Here is an 8,800-nt window from a genome sequence, read left to right as displayed (position 1 = left end):
CCTAGTTTGTAATTATTTGTTGAGTTAGTTATTTACCTAAAGAAAAGATCAGATTGCAGATCTCGAAACATAGTGTTACTGAAATTTTTTGTATCACTGAACAATGGAAAATGTCCAGAAAAATCCTGTTTCCAAACTGTTGTGTACGGGTTACGGGGAATCGGAATAAAAGACTGAATTAGTTTACATCATCGACTGGTGCTCGGTTAAGGTTGGAGGGTAACAGAGAGCGAGACAAGGGCAGGACACTGGAAGTGGTAGGTGGTGTGATCTGGTGGCGTGATGAGAACAGCCAATGGCATTTATTCAAACTAATCACCCCATATGACGTCACAGCATCATAGATCATACAGTTGGTCTTTGGCTGTGGCTTTAACTTGCCAGTAACAATTTATAATATGTATAATAATTATTATTATAATTATTATTGTAATTCAATACATTACATTTCCTCCCTTCCAAATTTCAAAATAAATTGAATTCACACAAGTCATAGATAAATTAAACAATACAAGTGTAATAATAAATATATAATAAACACATATAAATATAAATAACACATATCATTATTAAATGTCATCCTTAAGTACTGTAAGTTATTTACAAGTTTAATTTCTCTACAGGTTTCCTAATACGAGTTGGGTATCTGTTTGTATGATCAGCTGTTCTAGTGACAGGAGAAGGAACAGCTGAGGGTAGAGAAAGACGTGGTCTAGAATGAGGGGTAGTGATGTGACATGGAGAGGTATGATGCGGTGAGGAGGGGGAGAGACCAGCTGATCTAGTGAGGTCAGTGTTACTAATTCTGACTGGGCTTGGAGTTGGCGGACACTGAGCGCCTGTCTCACGCTCCGCAACTGTACGGTCCTGAGATGGTGGAATTTGACTGTCACTGTCAACAATACTACTGTGTAGTCCTATCAGCTGATCAATATGTCTACTCCAAATTAGACCAGTTTTTGTCATAACAGAATACATTACATTATTTAACTGTTTTATTACAATGCCCTCTATCCATTTGTCTTTAGAGCGATAATCTCTCACTAATACAGATTGATTAGGAAATAGAATTCTCGTTTTTCTACCGCCAAAATATTCTTTTTGTTTGTCCTGTTTTAATTGCACAGTTCTGGCTATATTAGGTCTGAGTAAATCTAGCCTGCATCTTAGTGGTCTATTAAACATTAATTTGGCAGGTGTCTCGTTAGTAGTGCTATGAACGGAGTTTCTGTAATCAAATAACATCCTATTCAAGGCTACTTTAGTATCAATATTTTCTTGAAAAGCCAATCTTATTTTACGTTTAGCATACTTAACTGAGTTCTCAGCCTGACCATTAGACTGAGGATGATAAGCTGGTGAAAATGTATGTCTTATACCATTAAGTTGCATGAAATTTTTAAATTCAACTGAGGTAAATGGTGGTCCATTATCACTATGGATAGTGACAGGTAATCCAAATCTAGAAAATAGTTCTCTTAACTTTTCTATAGCTAGCTTAGCTGAAGTAGAGCCTACTTCAAATACTTCCAACCACTTAGTGTAAGCATCAATTACTACCAAGTAGGTCTTATCTTTGAAAGGACCCAAGTAATCAATATGCAATCTTTCCCATGGCATAGATGGATAGTGCCAAACATGTAGATTACTCTTACTAGGACTAGAACGTTCCATAAGACAGGAAGAGCAATTGTTCGCTAGGCTTTCAATGTTTTCATCTATATTTGGCCACCAAATATAGGATCTTGCTACTGACTTCATTTTTACAATTCCCAAGTGACTCGCGTGTAACTCATTTAATACGTAGCTACGCAACTTGTTAGGAACAACAATTTTATATCCCCACATAACAATGCCATGCTCAACTGTTAGCTCGTCCTTCCTTTGGAAATAAGGTAACAATTCCCTATTCTCTCTCTCCTGACAAAAAATTTGGCCATCCGTACATCACATAGTTATGTATTTGTTTTATAATAGGATCATTTTGGGTTTCAGCTTTTACATCTTCAAAAGTTAATGGTACTGAACTTTCAGCGATACAGTGTAAATAGGTACCTTTCCACCTTGGTTCATTGTTATTATTTACAACGTGTTTAGTGCTTAATGGTAAGCGTGATAATGCGTCTGCGTTACCATGCTTTTCTGACCTTACATACTGTACATCAAAATTGTATCCACTTAAAAATAATGCGTATCTTTGTAATCGGCTTGCTGCGAAAACAGGTAAACCCTTTTTCGGTCCAAATATGCTAATTAAAGGTTTGTGATCAGTACACAATGTGAATTTTCGGCCATACAAATATTGATGAAATTTCCTTACTCCATATACTACTGCTAAAGCTTCCTTATCTATTTGTGAATATTGACATTCTGCTGGTGATAAAGTACGAGAGTGGTATGCAATAGGTTTCTCAACGCCTTCAGGGGTTATGATACTAAGTACGCAGCCCAGCCCTGTCGAGCTTGCGTCTACTGCTAGTTTTACAGGCAACTTTGAATCATAATGCGCCAAAACTGGTGCTTTAGTCAAAACATCCTTGACATGGCTAAATGATTTGAGACATTTTTCATCAAAATCAAATGGCACGTCCTTTTTTAACAAGTTGTACAACGGACTCAAGATTGTTGACAAATTTTTGATAAACTTTCCATAATAATTTACCAAGCCAATAAAAGCTTTGACTTGAGTGACAGATTTAGGTACAGGTGCTTGATTTATAGCTTTAATTTTAGATTCAGAGGTATGCAGTCCATCTTTATCGATACTAAAACCAAGATACTCGATTTTGTCTACAAAGAATGTACATTTATCTTTCTTTACGGTAAATCCTTTTTCACTCAGGCGTTTACAAACCTCTTGCAACCTACTTACATGAGTTTCGTTATTAGGTGCGGTGATAAGAATATCATCCATGAACACTGATATGCCTTCTAAATTATGCAAAGATTGTTCAATAACTCTTTGAAATATTCCTGGGGCTGATGAGATTCCATAAGGCATTCTACTATATGAGAAAAGACCCTTATGCGTGCTAATTGTACATAATTTTTGTGACTCACTGTCTAACTTTAATTGCATATAGGCTTGACTAAGATCTATTTTAGAGAAACGTTCTCCATGTTGTAAATTTGCAAATAAATCTTCTATTCTAGGTATAGGGTACTTGTCTACTTCTAGATACTGATTTAGAGTAACTTTAAAGTCTCCACATAGCCTAATTTCACCGTTCTTTTTTAATACTGGTACAAGGGGCGTTCCCCATTCCGAGCTGCTTACTGGAATTAACACTTGTTCGTCAACTAAGCGTTGTAGTTCTTTTTCTACCTTACTTTTCAATGAGAATGGTATCGGTCTTGGCTTAAAATACCTAGGTCTAGCATTTTCTTTTAGATTTAGTTTTACTGGTTCGCCTGTATACTGACCTAGTTTCTCAGTGAACACTTCTGGAAATTGATTAGTTAGCTCGGACGTCATTGTCTCGAAATTAGCCTTGTTATCTATAGGTCTGTTTATAACACACAAGTTATTTTTAAACGAAATGTCAACTCCCAGTACTTTAAGCCAATCACGACCCATTAAAGGATGTGAACCTCCTCTAATCACATACAAATCTAAGCATTTATGTATTTTCTCATAGCAAACATCAACATTAACTTTGCCCACAGGTATAATAGGTTCATTAGTGTACGAACTCAAAGTTAGGTCGTTTTCTAACAATTTACAAGAACTAAAATTATTTTCATAAAAATCCTCACTACACACTGTGACACTAGCTCCAGTATCAACTTCAAATATGGTTTCTCGACCTTGCACTAGGACTTTAATCTTAATTGGGTCAACTCTAATTCTTTCACGGTGAGTTTCATTTACTTTAAATAAATTCTGTATGTCCTCGACATAACTCTCAAGATTTTCATCACTCTGAACATAATTCTTAGAATTATTTGAATCTGACAGTTCTGAACTATCATTTACAAAATTATGTATCTTATAATCTTTGTTTTTTCTTGTTTTGAAAATTAGACTGATAAGATATACCTTTCTTAACTTTCGAAAGCTGATTGTCTGGTAACTTACTAATTTCAGTAGATCGACATACCTTAGATATGTGATTTCTTTTACCACATTTGTGACACACAACACCAAACAATTTGCACTGCTTCCTATAGTGACCACACTGCCCACAGCACGTACACTGCACCTTGACTTCGTGCCTTGCGTTGTAGCTCGCGCTGCCACCGCTGCCGCCGACTCTCACATGTGGGTGGTGATGCGCTGCCATCCGCTGGACCCGGCTGCCGCCGTTCACTGTCAATGCCGCCGCATTCTTCTCCGCCGCTTCCACTGAGCAGACGATTTTCAACAAGCCTGGTCGAAGGTTAGGGTGGTCTCTCCCAACAGCCTCTGCTTGGTCGACTCACTCCTGATGCCGCTCACCAGTCTGTCTCTGAGATAGTCGTTGAGGGATGCGCCAAACTCGCAGTATGCAGACAATTTCTTGAGGCTGGTGATGTACTCTGCAACTGATTCTCCTTCCTGTTGATTCCTTTTGCTGAATTTGTACCTTTCAGCTATGAATGATGGCTTCGGGTACAAATGGTCCTGAATTAACTTCACTAATTCATCAAACTTTTTCACTGAAGGTTTTTCCGGCGTACATAAATCTCGTAACAAACTGTACGTTTTCACACCCACGACTGTTAGTAACGTACTAACCTTTTTGTCGTCACTAATACTGTTACAGTCAACGAATAATTCAAATCGTTCAACATACGAATTCCAAGTTTCTGCACTGTTGTCGAAGTCACCAATTCCGCCAATAATTCCCGCCATTTTTACTGTTTCACTAAATAAAGACGAAATGTTCTAATTTACGACCTTGTCTTCCAACATCAAAATGTACCGATTTTGAGTCCACGTGACGCCAAACTACAGACACACTTCCTCCCACTATAATTTTCGGAGAAATTATTTACGCACAATCGAACAGGTTGCATTGCACTCGCGGGATCGCATTAATACCTCGTCGCCAATTGTTGTGTACGGGTTACGGGGAATCGGAATAAAAGACTGAATTAGTTTACATCATCGACTGTGCTCGGTTTAAGGTTGGAGGGTAACAGAGAGCGAGACAAGGGCAGGACACTGGAAGTGGTAGGTGGTGTGATCTGGTGGCGTGATGAGAACAGCCAATGGCATTTATTCAAACTAATCACCCCATATGACGTCACAGCATCATAGATCATACAGTTGGTCTTTGGCTGTGGCTTTAACTTGCCAGTAACAATTTATAATATGTATAATAATTATTATTATAATTATTATTGTAATTCAATACATTACACAAACCTCAAACATACCTTTATTGCCTATAAAATTAGTTTTATAGGGATAAAAACAACCAATCTACACAAATAGGAAAAGCTTTTTGATTGAAAAATGTGAAGTTTAAAGATTTTTTTATTGTTGCAATATTATTACAGATTTAAGTGTTTTATATATATATATATATATATATATATATATATATATATATATATATGTACAAATCTAAAGAGGAAAGAACAAGGTTCAAATGAAAATAAAATTTTGAGTCAAGATTTAAGTGCTTGTTGAGAAAAAAGAAGTTTTCAAATCAGGCTATTTTTGTCAATACAAAGTCAGTATCCAGTGGGCTGATTATGTTGTTGAACATGGACACATTTCAATGGAAATAAATTATTCTAACTATTAAAATCAAATCATCAATTAATTTGCTTAACAACAGTGAAGCCTGGAAAAAATTTAATTTGTTGTCAATCCCTCTGCCTGTCTGTCCACATGATATTTTGAAAACTAACTGACCTAAAGACTTGAAATTTTGCATAAAATTTAACTTCTTTGTAGGATTTTGGTTTAAAAAAATAAACACCAAGTACATATTAATGTGTTAAAAGTCATATCACTAAGCTAAAGTTGTTTTATTACATCTAGTTCTTAAAAATATGGGAAAGGGTTATTGGAAAAGTAACATTTTAAGATAAAACAGTAGTAAAATATGTTTTAAAAGTCAATTTTTTTATTTTTATTCTATTTTGTAGAGCAGTCTTTTCTGAACAAGTAGACACCAAATATTATGAAATGAAAAATATATTTATATAATTTATAGCCTTTTTTCTAAACCAATACATGTTCGTTTCGCGAATTCAATGCATTTTGCGTTTGCCTAAACATTGTTTATATATTCATTCATTTCCGGAACATGATAACTCTTTGCCTGCTCAGATTATGGATGCAATAAAACCTATTTACAGTGATCTATGTTCACCTATTTTGTTAAAAAAAATGCCTCCATTGGAAAACTCAAAATTGCAATGAGGCCTTCAATAATGTAATATGGACGCGACTCCCAAAAACTGACTTTGTAAATGAACAAACTATAAAAAATTGGTGTCTTGGATGCAGTAGTGTGTTTTAATGATGGAGTTTTGGGTAAAGTAAAAGTCCTAGAAGAACTTTGTGGCAAGGCTGGTTCAAATAGTGTGATAGGTCTAAAGAAACTAGATTTGACTAGGGTTCAGAAGGCGGAAATAGCGTTCAAAGAGGTCGTAAAAAGAGCGAGGAAGGGGAAGAAAACCACAAAAAGAAGACTGGAAGATGTGGAAAATGAAGAAAATCTCTCCTATGGAGCTGGTCTTTTTTGACAACAATGGGATATGTGAAATATAAGTATTGTTGGCTATACTGTTTTCTTTTCTTGTTTTCCGAAAATTAACTTTTTTTTTACTAAAGTACACTTTTTGTCCACAATTATTATCGTATTACCATAAAATTTGGTGTGTGTTCTCTTTATGCAGTAACAAGTAATAATAGGAGCCAGTTTATCCATACAATTACTACTTTTTTTATTTATAAAATATATAAAAATTTTTCAATAAATTAAAATCCTCACAAAAAGTTTGTTTGAGCTTTTACCTTTTTTTCTTCCTATTATGTAAGGTAACAATGGGTAGAATAAGGGGAAAATCTTTCAGGCAAATTGATTATTATTTATAAAAGTTATGTGTACCGAAAAATGCCCATTTTAACATGGACGATATAGGGACTGCTGCCTCACCTTAAGCCAGAGATTTTGATAGCCACATCGTCCTGAAGCAGTAGAATCATCCAAGGATGACTGTGAAATAAATATGCAAATCACTCAGTCGAGATGGTTAGTGGTAAGAGCAAAAATGTAGCCAGAAAAAAAATTGGGGGTTCAAGACATCTGATATTTTCCCATAATGGACAGAAAGTAAGGCAAGTGCAGTTAACTATTTTGTGCCTAGGTTCGTTTCAATGTTGATAACGATCTTTCAGCTGTACATTTCAGTAATACTGAATTATTTAAATAATAATAATCATTTGATAAAAAAATTAATTGAAAATTTGGGGGGTCCAGACCCCTTGGACCCCCTTATTAGCTGCGTTCTTGGGTAAGAGGGTTGTTGATGGAGGAGGATAATTTTCTCTGGGACTTGGCCCCATAGGAGGGCCTAGACAGAATATTCTGAAGTATTTATTGATTTAAAATTGTTTTGAACTTATTCATAAAAACAAAAATAGTAAGAGTAAGAATTGTATATTTACATTTATTAACACAGACAGATTTGTAAATGATTTTGTTTCGTAAATAATTAAAATAAAATAATAATTTTTATTTTTTTGATTTTGTCACCACACTTGGACAATGTATAACCATATATTTTTGTACTATTGGTTGGAAGGATATTATGATAATCAGTAATTAAGTGGGGTCCCACATGTATCTAACGCAGGGGCCCAAAATATCGGGGACACTGCCCCTGGGTTAGGAACATAAACAGACTGTAACATAGTTTACAGTCTAAAGTCAGTAATTTAGAAGTAAAAATATATTTCTTAAAATTCTGCAATACTAACATGAATAAATGGAGAGCTTATGTGATAGATTAATGTGATCCTCACACAAAATATTTTAAATCCAGATATGTGGTTACATGTTAATATGAACTGTTGTAGGCCTGGGAAAATCATAAAGTGACCTTGCCATTTCCTGTGTGTTAAATATTCCGATATTATCTCAACACTGGCTTGATGGTCTGATTACCGACCAGCTGTTGGGAAAACACTCCCAAATTTATATAACTCTGAATAAAAATTGAAATATGTTTGTTTTGTTTGCAATGAAACCAAATTCTTAGGTTATTAATTTTTTTCATTTTCCAGATTTATTTTCTAAATTCACTAAAAGTTCTTTATTCCACTTAATATATCTAACCTTGTAGGTAGGTCATCTGAATTCTCCCTCTCCCAAAACATTACTTTCTCTATGTAAATACCTCTTACCCTGTATAAAATATGATTCCATGATTTATTTTGACAGTCCTATGTTCCAACAGCTTATTTAACACTTTGAGTGACAAGTATTTATTGAGTGGGGTGAACTGAAAAGTGCCAGCCCTTTTTGAAGGCATTTTGCCAAGGTTTCAGTAAAAAAATTTACAGTTTGATTATTTAATAAGCTATCAACATAATTTTTTTTCTCTGAAAGCTCTGCCTAAGTAACATTAAAATAAAGTTATTATAAAATTAAATTTAGGGAATACTAAAAAATGGGCTTACCTAAAAAATTCCAGAATTTATTTAAATTTCATTTTTCAATCAAATTATCATTACCAGAATATATTTATATCATATTCTTTGTCATATATCACTGGAAAGGGTATTCAATTGTCTATAAAATCTTGAAAAATGTTATATCATCATCAATAATGAGTGAGCTATGCAACTTTTAAGAAA

Source organism: Homalodisca vitripennis, unplaced genomic scaffold, assembly GCF_021130785.1.
Source record: "Homalodisca vitripennis isolate AUS2020 unplaced genomic scaffold, UT_GWSS_2.1 ScUCBcl_6499;HRSCAF=13734, whole genome shotgun sequence".
NCBI lineage: Eukaryota > Metazoa > Arthropoda > Insecta > Hemiptera > Cicadellidae > Homalodisca > Homalodisca vitripennis.
The sequence above is the reverse complement of the archived record's forward strand: the minus strand, read 5'-3'. Positions refer to the sequence as shown.